Below are 14,453 nucleotides of genomic sequence, written 5' to 3' on the forward strand. Positions count from 1 at the left end.
TAAGCAGTGACACTATTGCAGCGACATATTTGGTATTTATTAGGATCCCCATTAGCCGCTGCAAAAGCATCAGCTACACTTCCTGAGGTCCACATGAAACATGACATAATAGATAGTACAGAGCATTATTAGTCAAGGACTGAAATACATACATTTAAAACATCACACATAGCCTACATATCAGTACATACACACAATGTCTAGGTCTATTACATAGTGCAGTGCAAATTACAATACAATATATACAGTATAAAATGGCTGTCTCTTCACAGTCCCATTTGTGCAGTAAGGTGTTATCTGTTTTTTTTTAAACTGGTTTTATTGCTAGCTTGAGATACCTGGGGTGGCAGAATTCCATATAGTCATGACCCTATTTTATACTATGCCTTTCCCAGGCTCTGTTCTGGACCTGGGAACTGTGAAGAGACCTCTGGTTGCATGTCTTATGTTGTACAGATGAGTGTCCGAACTGTGTGCCAACTGCTTGAACAGGAGGTTCGGTACCTTCAAACACAAGCATTTGCAAAGGTTATTGCAACCAAGTTTTTTTTTAAACATTTGAGCCACTAAAATTGGGGGGCTATGTATAAAAATGGTTGTAATGCCTACACGGTTCATACAATAATTTTGACAAAACCGTTAACTTAAAGATGAAAGTCTACACTTAAAGCACATCTTGATTGTTTCCTTTCAAATCCATTGTGGTGGCTTACAGAGCCAAAATGATGCCAATTGTGTCACTGTCCAAATACTAATGGACCTGACTGTATATATATTCAGCCCCCTTGACTTTCTCCACATTTTCCGACATTACAGCCTTATTCAAACATGTATTAAACATTTTTTTTCCCTCATCAGTCTACACACAATACCCCATAATAACAAAGAAAAAACAGATTTTTATTTATTTTTGCTCATATATAAAGAAACTAAAATATTACATTTACATAAGTGTTCAGACACTTTACTCAGTACTTTGTTGAAACACCTTTGGCAGCGATTACAAACCTGTTTTCGCTTTGTCATTATGGGTTATTTTGTGTAGATTGATGAGAACCTTTTTTTTTAATAAGGCTGTAATGTAACAAAATGTTTGAAAAAGTCAAGGGGTCTGAATTTTTATAAAATGTTTCTATTTAGATAGGGTTTAATATTGCAGACACATTGTGGCTTCCATCAACGTAATTGTCTGTATCATTTCCTATACCCCATATGTTATTTATAAATATATTTTCACCTTACTACCACCCCTGATTGGAGAAAACGAATTGACAACAACACTTAGGTTTCATTTTAAGGACACAGTATATTTTACAATAGTTACATTGTGTTTGTTTTTAGTCCAGGTAAATGTTGCAATTCTTCATCCATTCCTTAACCTGCAACCAAAAACAAGCTACATATGGACAATACCAGAACAAATGATCTAATAATTCTGTCTCTTCGCAGCAGAATCTGCAGAGCTGGGATGGTTGTATCCCCCATATATATAACATTCTATTGGTTGCAGAAATTGTGTATAATAATTTAAATTGAAAAACTCAAGTTGTGAATACAAAAATTATCTAATAATTCTGTCGATTCGCAGCAGAATCTGCAGAGCTGGGATGGTTGTATACCCCATATATATAACATTCTATTGGTTGCAGAAATTGTGTATAATAATTTAAATTGAAAAACTCAAGTTGTGAATACAAGTGTCGTTTTCTGTATCAGTTCATAAACCATGTGCCATGGAATCGGTACATCGAAAATCTCTTCCCAACTATTTTATAATCTATATGGCACAGCTGACAATTTTTTGGCTGTCAACTTGTAAAGTTTTTTATTTAACACAATTTTCATTAACCAATTTTGGTCTTTAATGCAAGGCCGAAAGACAAGTTCCTTACTTTCTACCCCTTCCACTTGCCTCTTCCATGTTTGTGGTAATGCTGTAATTAGTTGCTTGTAATTTTGGATAGAGCAGACATTTCCATATATTTTTGTTAGCTGCATGTGTGACATAACTCCTTCATTAGAACAGTGAGCCATCGTATTCATGCATAAAATAACAAATAATGAAAGAAAAGCATTGCAAGTTTGAATTTTGTAAAGTAAGTGTGGGAGAGTTGGACAAATGATTGTTATTGATCAATAATGACAAACCTCCTGGCATTGAATATTTAGATGGAAAGCTACTGAGGATGGTAGCTGACTCTATAGTCAATCATATATGTAATATCTTTCATCTGAGCCTAGAGGAAAGTCTTTGTACTCAGGCCTGGATGGAAGCCAAAGTTAGTTCGCTACCCAAGAGTGGTGAAGCGGCCTTTACTGATTCTAACATTATACATGCAGTGGGGCAAAAAAGTATTTAGTCAGCCACCAATTGTGCAAGTTCTCCCACTTGAAAAGATGAGAGATGCCTGTAATTTTCATCATAGGTACACTTCAACTATGACAGACAAAATGAGAAAAAAAATTCCAGAATATCACATTGTAGGATTTTTAATTTATTTATTTGCAAATTATGGTGGAAAATAAGTATTTGGTCACCTACAAACAAGCAAGATTTCTGGCTCTCACAGACCTGTAACTTCTTCTTTAAGAGGCTCCTCTGTCCTCCACTCGTTACCTGTATTAATGGCACCTGTTTGAACTTGTTATCAGTATAAAAGACACCTGTCCACAACCTCAAACAGTCACACTCCAAACTCCACTATGGCCAAGACCAAAGAGCTGTCAAAGGACACCAGAAACAAAATTGTAGACCTGCACCAGGCTGGGAAGACTGAATGTGCAATAGGTAAGCAGCTTGGTTTGAAGAAATCAACTGTGGGAGGAATTATTAGGAAATGGAAGACATACAAGACCACTGATAATCTCCCTCGATCTGGGGCTCCACGCAAGATCTCACCCCGTGGGGTCAAAATGATCACAAGAACGGTGAGCAAAAATCCCAGAACCACACGGGGGGACCTAGTGAATGACCTGCAGAGAGCTGGGACCAAAGTAACAAAGCCTACCGTCAGTAACACACTACGCTGCCAGGGACTCAAATCCTGCAGTGCCAGACGTGTCCCCCTGCTTAAGCCAGTATATGTCCAGGCCCGTCTGAAGTTTGCTAGAGAGCATTTGGATGATCCAGAAGAAGATTGGGAGAATGTCATATGGTCAGATGAAACCAGAATATAACCTTTTGGTAAAAACTCAACTCGTCATGTTTGGAGGACAAAGAATGCTGAGTTGCATCCAAAGAACACCATACCTACTGTGAAGCATGGGGGTGGAAACATCATGCTTTGGGGCTGTTTTTCTGCAAACGGACCAGGACGACTGATCCGTGTAAAGGAAAGAATGAATGGGGCCATGTATCGTGAGATTTTGAGTGAAAACCTCCTTCCATGAGCAAGGGCATTGAAGATGAAACGTGGCTGGGTCTTTCAGCATGACAATGATCCCAAACACACCGCCCGGGTAACGAAGGAGTGGCTTCGTAAGAAGCATTTCAAGGTCCTGGAGTGGCCTAGCCAGTCTCCAGATCTCAACCCCATAGAAAATCTTTGGAGGGAGTTGAAAGTCCGTGTTGCCCAGCAACAGCCCCAAAACATCCCTGCTCTAGAGGAGATCTGCATGGAGGAATGGGCCAAAATACCAGCAACAGTGTGTGAAAACCTTGTGAAGACTTACAGAAAACGTTTGACCTCTGTCATTGCCAACAAAGGGTATATAACAAAGTATTGAGATAAACTTTTGTTATTGACCAAATACTTATTTTCCACCATAATTTGCAAATAAATTCATAAAAAATCCTACAATGTGATTTTCTGGATTTTCTTTTCTCATTTTGTCTGTCATAGTTGAAGTGTACCTATGATGAAAATTACAGGCCTCTCTCGTCTTTTTAAGTGGGAGAACTTGCACAATTGGTGGCTGACTAAATACTTTCTTGCCCCACTGTATATACCTATATATTCCTTCTCTTCCAATATTCCACCCGCTAGAACCTCCCCCCGTCCCAAGTTGTGTTGTCTTCCCAGTGACTGGCTGACCATCCCTGTACACATAGATCCTAAGGCCTAAGAGATAGGGGCCATTCCACCTACAGTACAGAACCAGATCCGCAGCCAACATAATTTTGAACGCCTTCACCTCAGTCGTACTGCATCTAGTTTATATAAAAAAATATATATATACTGTGTATATAACAAAATCTTTCATATCTTAATTTATTCCCACAATTGAGAAATAATATGCAGAATAATATAAGCATTCTACAAAGGATTGTTACATATAACACCCCCTCACACACACAACCACACACAACCACAAAATCAAATGTTCAACAATTGTTCCATCCCTTAACCCAACTCAAGAGAACACTTGATGTGTGTATGCATATACAGTTTGGCTCTTTAACACCCATACACGCTGGTCCTCCATTTTGACCCATCTTCCGAAGCACCTGGAGGAGACTGGAGTCAGACTGTTTGATTATTCTGTGCCGCCAGGGCCACAATAATATACCCTCCCTCTGATTGTCCGAGTGAGACTCCCTCCCCGTGGGTTACTACAGCCAGTGTTGCCAACACTGCCACTACCTGGGTGGGGTACTCCACCGGAATTCCAACATGCTTGGTATGAGGTCGTCAAGGTTCTCATTAGCAGCTTTGAGAAAATTCTTGTGTATTTAGGCTTTGGCTTTTGGACCTACAGGTTCAGACTCTTGAGGGGGCGGTGCTGCTTTAGTGGGTCTCTGACCACATTCACCTTTCTGTCATGGCTGCGTAGGCTACCTGCAGTAGACCTATAAAACGGAAAGGACTTCTCCGTAGTGGGTGGGTTGCTCAAGTGGGTGTCTATGATATAGGGTTGGCACCATTATTGTAATTTTATAATGTATATCCCATATATGTGCAAAAATTGAGACTCTCACTCTGTCACAACTCCTGCTCGCAGACACACATGGGCTCTGGCATTTGCAACTTTTTTCCTCACTTAACTCATCACACTTTTCCAATCACACAAAACACACAGGCACACCATCTTCCTACACACCCGCACTCCCCTCAGATATACACCTGTACATAAACACATACTGTCTTTTATGTCGTCTGTTTGCCGTGTTTTTATTTCTACCTTGTTGATTCCTACCTAATTTCGGGCCTAATTTTTTTTCTTTTTCCCCCCTAGTATTTGGGAATGTATTATTTCATTATTTTATCTATTTATATATACTATACATAGAAAATAGAATACAAATTATTTTACAACATTCCCTAACTATTTAAAGTTTCTTTATTAATTGATGTATTTTATTATTTATTTTTTATTATTATCACAATGCCTACCATTAATAGTGTTGGATGTTCCATTCTATTTAGAATAGCTATGGAGTGGTCTTGGTGTCTCGGAACAGTTGGTGATCAATATATAGCTTGTCGACTACGAGAGCTACACGTCTACTTTTTAGTCTATGGTCTTTGAAGAGTGGATACAGTACTTTGTATTGTTCTGCAATTTCCTTTGGGAACTGATCGTTCATGCCTATTTTAAAGCATACAAGTCTTTTGCCCAGGATTTTAACCAATATTTTATCTCGTCTGTATATCAAGTAGGGATTCTCTTAACAACTTCTTCTCTCTTTTAAGTTCATTTAACGTCAGATTCAATAACATTGACTGTACCCTTCAGCTTTTTAGTTTATTTTTCCAGTGTTGCAGCTTTCTCAAAATTCATTTCAAGGCTCGCCTTCATCTCAAGCATGCCTAATGTATCATTTATAGATGTTAGCAGTTCGGTTTCCACGCTTACCGTACAGGGAGGTGAAAATAGTTCATCCGTGTCAGTCGAAGAGTATCTTACTTTTGTTTTAGAGTGTGGTTCTCCATTCTTTCCGTGTTTACTCTCTGCTATGTTTTTGTTTTGAACGTGTTGCTAGTGTTTGTCTATAAAATTATCTAGCCTTACAAGTTGTTTTGAGTTATTATCCAATGTTGTTGCCCACGAGTGAGCAGATCAGCGTAAAAGTACTATTATTTGGTTAGTTTTAAGGACATTTATTTTTATGTTCTTTCACAAGGCATTCTGCACCGCTATCTTCAGTCCACAGTAATCTGTGGTGGGTTTGTTAGAGGGCTTCCTTACGTTGTTAAGGTGACCAAATACTAACGCTGAAAGCAACATTTTCCTCTCAAAAACACACCTGCAAATTTCAGTTTGGAGGAACTTTAGTTTAGGTACAGTGATACACATGGTCATTTTACATGCCGACACCTAATTAGCCATATAATTAACTTTACACTAAAGTTTTGACCCTGATTCTTGTCTTGATATTCCTACATTCCTATACCCTCCATTTGTTTTGCATTAGTTTGAGGACTTTTTTTCCCACTCCCCTGAAATTGACAAAGACTAATGCACTCTGCAATGCCAAATAAAATGAATTCTTAAAATGCATTTATACAACCTCCTAAGCAAATGGAGACATTTGCCATAACTGCAGGTAACATAGATATTACGTTTCTTGCCTTTTTAATTGTGAATTGTTGTGCCATCTGTAGATTATGTTGCCGTTTTAAAACCCTCAGTGGGGTTGAAAGGAACTGGATGCATCCGGTTTTCAGGAGAAATGGAAAAAGAGTCTGTGACACGACTTCCTCTTTTCGACATTAACAAGGCGACACTCCATCTTAACTCCTCCTCCACAATTACTGGATTAGCTCAATAATGCTGAAGAGAACCTACCCCAACAGTTTTTCTTCTTTTGTCAGGACGAGAAAGAAAGAAATGGTGAAACTAAGCAATGCTTAGTTCCCGCAAAGACACTCTCCTTTAATGCTGAGTAAACAAAATAGTGCCTTAAAACTTCTACTTGGTCACAATCCCGGATCCGGGAGCACCCCCATCAGTAAAAAAGCTGACTAGCATAGCCTAGCATAGCGTCACAAGTAAATACTAGCATCTAAATATCATTAAATCACAAGTCCAAGACACCAGATGAAAGATAAACATCTTGTGAATCCAGCCATCATTTCTGATTTTTAAAATGTTTTACAGGAAAGACACAATATGTATTTCTATTAGCTAACCACCATACCAAAAGACACAACTTTTTTTTCCCACAATTTTTTTCCTGCATAGGTAGCTGTCACAATTTCGACCAAATAAAGATATAAATAGTCACTAACCAAGAAACAACTTCATCAGATGACAGTCTGATAACATATTTATTGTATAGCATATGTTTTGTTAGAAAAATGTGCATATTTCAGGTATAAATCATAGTTTTACATTGCAGCCACCATCACAACTCTCACCAAAGCAACTAGAATAACTACAGAGACCAACGTGAATTACCTAAATACTCATCATAAAACATTTCTTAAAAATACACAGAGTACAGCAAATGAAAGACAAAGATCTTGTGAATCCAGCCAATATTTCAGATTGTTTAAGTGTTTTACAGCGAAAACACAATATAGCATTATATTAGCTTACTACAACCAACCACACAACAGCATTGATTCAAGCCAACAATAGCGATAACGAATAAACCAGCAAAAGATATTAATTTTTTCACTAACCTTCTCAAACTTCTTCAGATGACAGTCCTATAACATCATATTACACAATACATATAGAGTTTGTTCGAAAATGTGCATATTTAGCGGCACAAATTGTGGTTATACAATATGAATAGTAGCCAAAATGCAAACAAATGTTGGGAGAAATCTTGGGAGAGGCCTAATCTAATCAGTAACTAATCATAAACTTGACTAAAAAATACAGGTTGGACAGCAAATGAAAGATACATTAGTTCATAATGCAACCGCTGTGTTAGATTTTTAAAATTATTGTTAGTACGACATACAGCGTGCGTTAACTTCTTGAGAATACAGGGGGTGCTGTTTTCGCATTAGCATAATTTCCTCTACAGATTAAACTGCCTCTTATTCAATTATTGCTCTTACCATATGCATATAATTAATACCATTGGATAGAAAACAATCTATAGTTTCTAAAACCGTTTCAATTTTGTCTCTGAGTGAAACATAAGTCATTTGACAGCACTTTCCCTGACCAAGAAGAAGAATGCAAGATGTGTATGCTCGCTTCAACGCTCTGCCTATATATGGTCACGCCACCTATGACCCGAAACACACTTCATTCGTCTTCCTCTGGGTGTCAAGAGGACGTCAGAGGAGAATTTTTTTGTTTATCTTGTACTGACGTGAAATAAGACCTATTTCTTTAGCGTGACCGACAACTTCCGGTTCTCTGAATCGCGCGTTTTAGAGGTGCGATTGTCTTTTGTTATGCTGCCGTTACGGATGAAAACTATCTCCGTCACGAAGTTTGTTTGATACATGTGACCATATCATCTTAATGTATGTTTTTTCAATATAGTTTAATCAGATTATTAGAATTTTTTCGGGAGTTTTGCCGTGTTCCGTTCTGTGAGTTTTTTTACTTTGGCCAGTCGACCAGTACCTATGCTAAATGAAGAGGGAAAGTTGCCATTATGAATGGATTGAACAACTCATCAGGACTAAGGACACCTTGATCAACATTCTGATGAAAGATCAGCAATAGTAAGACCCAATTTACGATGTTATTTCATATATCTGTCGTGCATGTGAACTGGTCGGGTGCGCCCAGCTGGTTCTGGCTGGCGTGGCTATGCTAATTTAGTGCTACATTTTGTTTTCGCTATAAAACATTTAATAAATCTGAAATATTGTTTGGATTCACCAGATGTTGGGCTTTCAATATCTGTACGCTGTGTATTTTTTCTGAAATGTTTTAAGACAAGTAATTAGTTATATGACGTTGGTCTCTGTAATTGTTCTGGCTGCGTCGGCACTATTTCAGATTGCAGCTGCAATGTAGAACTGTGATTTATACCTGAAAAATGCAAATTTTTCAAAAAAAAACTATGCTATACAATAAATATGTTATCAGACTGTCACGATCGTTTGGTGGATTGACGGACCAAGGCGCAACATGATTTGAATACATCTTCTTTTTTAATAGCAACGACAAAGATGAACACTACACACTTATACAACACTAACGAAAACAACAAACGATCGTGAAAACTTCAAACGTAAGTGCACACACAAACTACTTACGTCGAACTATACATATACACAAACAATGACCCACAAACAGCTAAAGCCCATGGCAGCCTTAAATATGGCTCCCAATTAGAGACAACCGAAATCAGCTGTCTCTAATTGAGAACCCATTCCGGCCACCATAGACTTTCCTAGAACTACACCCAACATAGACACAGCTAGACACATACACTCAACACCAAACCATAAACTACACCAAACACCCCCTCTACCATATAATACCCCAAAATACACACATACCCCATGTCACACCCTGACCTAACTAAAATAATAAATAAAACAAATAATACTAAGGCCAGGGCGTGACATAACCCCCCCCTTAAGGCGCGAACTCAGGACGCACCAACACATAGTCTAGGGGAGGGTCTGGGTGGGCTTCCTTCCACGGCGGCGGCTCCGGCACTGGTCGTGGTCCCCACCCCACCATAGTCATAAGGGGCAGCACCGGGATAAAGGGCAGCACCGGGATAAGGGCCAGCACCGGGATAAGGGGTAGCACTGGGATAAGGGGCAGCACCAGGATAAGGGGCAGCACCAGGATAAGGGGCAGCACCAGGATAAGGGGCAGCACCAGGATAAGGGGCAACACCAGGATAATGGGCAGATCCTGGCTGGACGGCTCATGGCTGGCTGACAGATCTGGCTGCTCATGGCTGGCTGACGGATCTGGCTGCTCATGGCTGGCTGACGGATCTGGCTGCTCATGGCTGGCTGACGGGCCTGGCTGCTCATGGCTGGCTGACGGATCTGGCTGCTCATGGCTGGCTGACGGATCTGGCTGCTCATGGCTAGCTGACGGATCTGGCTGCTCATGGCTGGCTGACGGATCTGGCTGCTCATGGCTGGCTGACGGATCTGGCTGCTCATGGCTAGCTGACGGATCTGGCTGCTCAAGGCTAGCTGACGGATCTGGCTGCTCATGGCTAGCTGACGGATCTGGCTGCTCATGGCTAGCTGACGGATCTGGCTGCTCATGGCTGGCTGACGGATCTGGCAGATCCTGTCTGATTGGCGGCTCTGGCAGATCCTGTCTGATTGGCGGCTCTGGCAGATCCTGTCTGGTTGGCGGCTCTGGCAGATCCTGTCTGGTTGGCGGCTCTGGCAGATCCTGTCTGGTTGGCGGCTCTGGCAGATCCTGTCTGACGTACGGCTCTAGCGGCTCCTGTCTGGCTGGCGGCTCTAGCGGCTCCTGTCTGGCGGACGGCTCAGTAGGCTCATGGCAGACGGGCGGCTTTGCAGGCTCATGGCAGACGGGCGGCTTTGCAGGCTCATTGCAGACGGATGGCTCAGATGGCGCTGGGGAGACGGATGGCTCAGATGGCGCTGGGGAGACGGATGGCTCAGATGGCGCTGGGGAGAAGGATGGCTCAGATGACGCTTGGCAGACGGGCAGTTCAGGCATCGCTGTGCAGACGGCAGACTCCTGCCGGCTGAGGCGCACTGTAGGCCTGGTGCGTGGTGCCGGGACTGGTGGCACCGGGCTAAAGGCACGCGCTTTCAGGCTAGTGCGGGGAGAAGGAACAGGGCATACTGGACCCTGGGGACGCACATTAGGCCTAGTGCGTGGGGCCGGAACTGGTGGTACCGGACTGGGGACACGCATCTCAGGGCTAATGCTGGGAGCAGCAACAGGATGCACAGGACTCTGGAAACGCACAAGAGGCTTAGTGCGTGGTGCCGGAATTGGTGGTACCGGGCTGGAGACACGCACCATAGGACGAGTGCGTGGAGGAGGAACAGGGCTCTGGAGACACACTGGAAGCCTGTTACGTGGTGTAGGCACTGGTGGAACTGAACTGGGGCGGGGAGGTGGCGCCGGAAATACCGGACCGTGCAGGCGTATTGGCTCCCTTGAGCATTGAGCCTGACCAACCTTACCTGGTTGAATGCTCCCCGTTGCCCGACCAGTGCGGGGAGGTGGAATAACCCGCACCGGGCTATGTAGGCGAACCGGGGACACCATGCGTAAGGCTGGTGCCATGTAAACCGGCCCGAGGAGACGCACTGGTGGCCAGATATGTAGGACCGGCTTCATGACATCCGGCTCAATACTCAATCTAGCCCTGCCAGTGCGGGGAGGTGGAATAACCCGCACCGGGCTATGCACACGTACAGGAGACACCGTGCGCTCTACTGCGTAACACGGTGTCTGCCCGTACTCTCGCTCTCCACGGTAATTACAGGGAGTAGGCGCAGGTTTCCTACCTGACTTCGCCACTCTCCCTTTAAGCCCCTTCCCAAGAAATTTTTGGGGTTTTCCCACAGGCTTCCTACCGCTTCGTCGTGCTGCCTCCATTCGCCGGTATCCCTCCTCGCACTGCGCCAGAGAATCCCAGGCGGGCTCCGGCACTCTCCCTGGGTTGATCGCCCACCTGTCGATCTCCTCCCACGTAGTGTAGCCCAGATCCTTTGTAGGTTCCTTTTCCTGCCTCCTAGCTAGTTCCTCATATCGCCGCCTCTCTGCTTTCGCTGCCTCCAGCTCAGCTTTGGGGCGGTTATATCCTCCTGGTACCTCCCGGTCTAAAATTTCCTCCCATGTCCATGAATCCTTGCATTGCTCCTGTTGCCGCTGGTCATGTTGCTTGGTCGTATACAGGTGGGTCATTCTGTCTCGATCGTTTGGTGGATTGACGGACCAAGGCGCAACATGATTTGAATACATCTTCTTTTTTAATAGCAACGACGAAGATGAACACTACACACTTATACAACACTAACGAAAACAACAAACGATCGTGAAAACTTCAAACGTAAGTGCACACACAAACTACTTACGTCGAACTATACATATACACAAACAATGACCCACAAACAGCTAAAGCCCATGGCAGCCTTAAATATGGCTCCCAATTAGAGACAACCGAAATCAGCTGTCTCTAATTGAGAACCCATTCCGGCCACCATAGACTTTCCTAGAACTACACCCAACATAGACACAGCTAGACACATACACTCAACACCAAACCATAAACTACACCAAACACCCCCTCTACCATATAATACCCCAAAATACACACATACCCCATGTCACACCCTGACCTAACTAAAATAATAAATAAAACAAATAATACTAAGGCCAGGGCGTGACACAGACTGTCATCTTATTTAGTTGTTTCTTGGTTAGTGGCTATATATATTTTTATTTAGTCGTTTTAGTGATAGCTACTGACGCAGGAAAAAACTGTTGGAGTAAAAAAATTGTGTCTTTTGCTAACGTGTTTAGCTAATAGATTTACATATTGTGTCTTCCCTGTAAAACATTATAAAAATATGAAATGGTGGCTTTATTCACAGGATCTGTATCTTTCATTAGGTGTCTTGGACTTGTGATTTAATGATATTTAGATGCTACTATTTAATTGTGATGCTATGCTAGCGATGCTAATCAGTGTGGGGGTGTGGGGGCTGCTCCCGGACCCGGGGTAGGTGCTCGGTAGAGGTTAAAGCGAGACCGCACAGAAATTAATGGCGGAATAGTAGATTTACATTTTCCAACAGAACAACGAATTAACATCATACAGACTTGTTACTTTTTGATGAGCTCCCATCAGAATCTTGGGCAAGTTGTCCTTTGTCCAGAGGAATCGTTGCTCGTTGTAGATTGTCGCCTTCAACTTTGGAATTAGCAGTAAACATTAGCCATGTGGCGAAGACGTGCCCAACTCAGCATAACGAGGAGCAAAGAAAATCCCGAAAATCGCAATATACTGACATAAACTGATATAACTCGGTTTAAAATAACAACATTATGATGTCTTTAACACCTATATCGAATAAAATCAGAGCCGGATATATAAGGCCTATAACGCCAGCTTTCCAGAACGCAATCCTGAGGTCTGTCTTGCGTCATGGCGAAAGATGAAAAGACTGGACCCCACGTTCCCAGACCCTTTACATGCCCTCAGATCTGCCTAGCAACTCTATTTAAATTCTCACTATTTGCTGACATCTAGGGGAAGGCGTATGCAGTGCATCTCGACCAATAGAAGACATGCAAATTAGTAAACTGACCTCAGAACAGCCTGTCTGATTTCAGATTTCTCACTTCCTCACAGGAAAATTGCTCCAACTTAAGTTCTGTTTTACTCACAGATATAATTCAAACGGTTTTAGAAACTAGAGAGTGTTTTCTATCCAATAGTAATAATAATATGCATATTGTACGAGCAAGAATTGAGTACGAGGCAGTTTAATTTGGGTACGAAATTTTTACAAAGTGAAAACAGCACCCCCTATTGAGAAAAGGTTTTAACACTTTGTCAAACCATGTCCCCATAAATTTCCCAGGCGGCCCATTGATTGTACAGTGATTACTAACCCTTCCCAGGGGATAATGACTCCTGTGTGTCTCGAGTGCAAGATTAATAACTTTTTAATCAATAAAGTATACAATATCAAAAGAGACAAACAAAATAGAGCGATTGTAGTTCAACATCCTTTCTCGAAATGTTGCTCAATAGGATGAGGGAATTGTTTTCTGCTGATAGATGACAGTTTAGAACTGTTGTCATTCCCACACTCTTGACAGTGCTTCCATGAAATCTAACGGTGCTTTCAATAAAGCTAAAGAGCCTTAATTAACTTCTATGTTAACAAGCCTCTTCTGTAGATCAGTAAGACCAAGAAGCAAATGACTTTGTTAAATGAAGACTGCAACAACTGAAATCTGAAATCAGCTTACAGGTTAGTGTCAATGCAGTATCAATAATTTTTTGTGCTGCCTTGATACAGAATATGGAATCAAAATGCTCATGCATACCTTTTCAGTGATAAAGCATTGTTGATGTATGACCAGCACTTCAGCTTTTATATGGCTGTCTCTTGCATTTGTAAATTTGTCTTCTTTCCATACTCCTTCTTTAGGATTATTATATTCCTCTCCTTTCCGGAGCACATCGACATCCACCTTCTTTCGGATGTCTTGATGTGTCAAAATGACCTAAACCCATTGTGCATTGAGTCATGCATAACAGTGTATCACAGAAGAGCGATAATCACCTTAGCAACACTGCTACGTTGTAACAGTTTTCTTCTGTGGAAGAAGGAGAGGACCAAAGCGCAGCGTGATTAGTGTTCATCATGTTTAATAAAAGACAATAAACTGAACACTTCCAAAATACAAAACAACAAACGTGAAAACCGAAACAGTTCTATCTGGTGCAGACACACAAAGACTGAAGACAACCACCCACAAAACCCAACACAAAACAGGCTACCTAAATATGGTTCCCAATCAGAGACAACACAAAACACCTGCCTCTGATTGAGAACCATATCAGGCCAAACACAGAAATAGGAAAACATAGAAATACAAACATAGACTGCCCACCC

This window comes from Salvelinus fontinalis, chromosome 18 (genome assembly GCF_029448725.1).
Source record: "Salvelinus fontinalis isolate EN_2023a chromosome 18, ASM2944872v1, whole genome shotgun sequence".
NCBI classification, from domain to species: Eukaryota; Metazoa; Chordata; class Actinopteri; order Salmoniformes; family Salmonidae; genus Salvelinus; species Salvelinus fontinalis.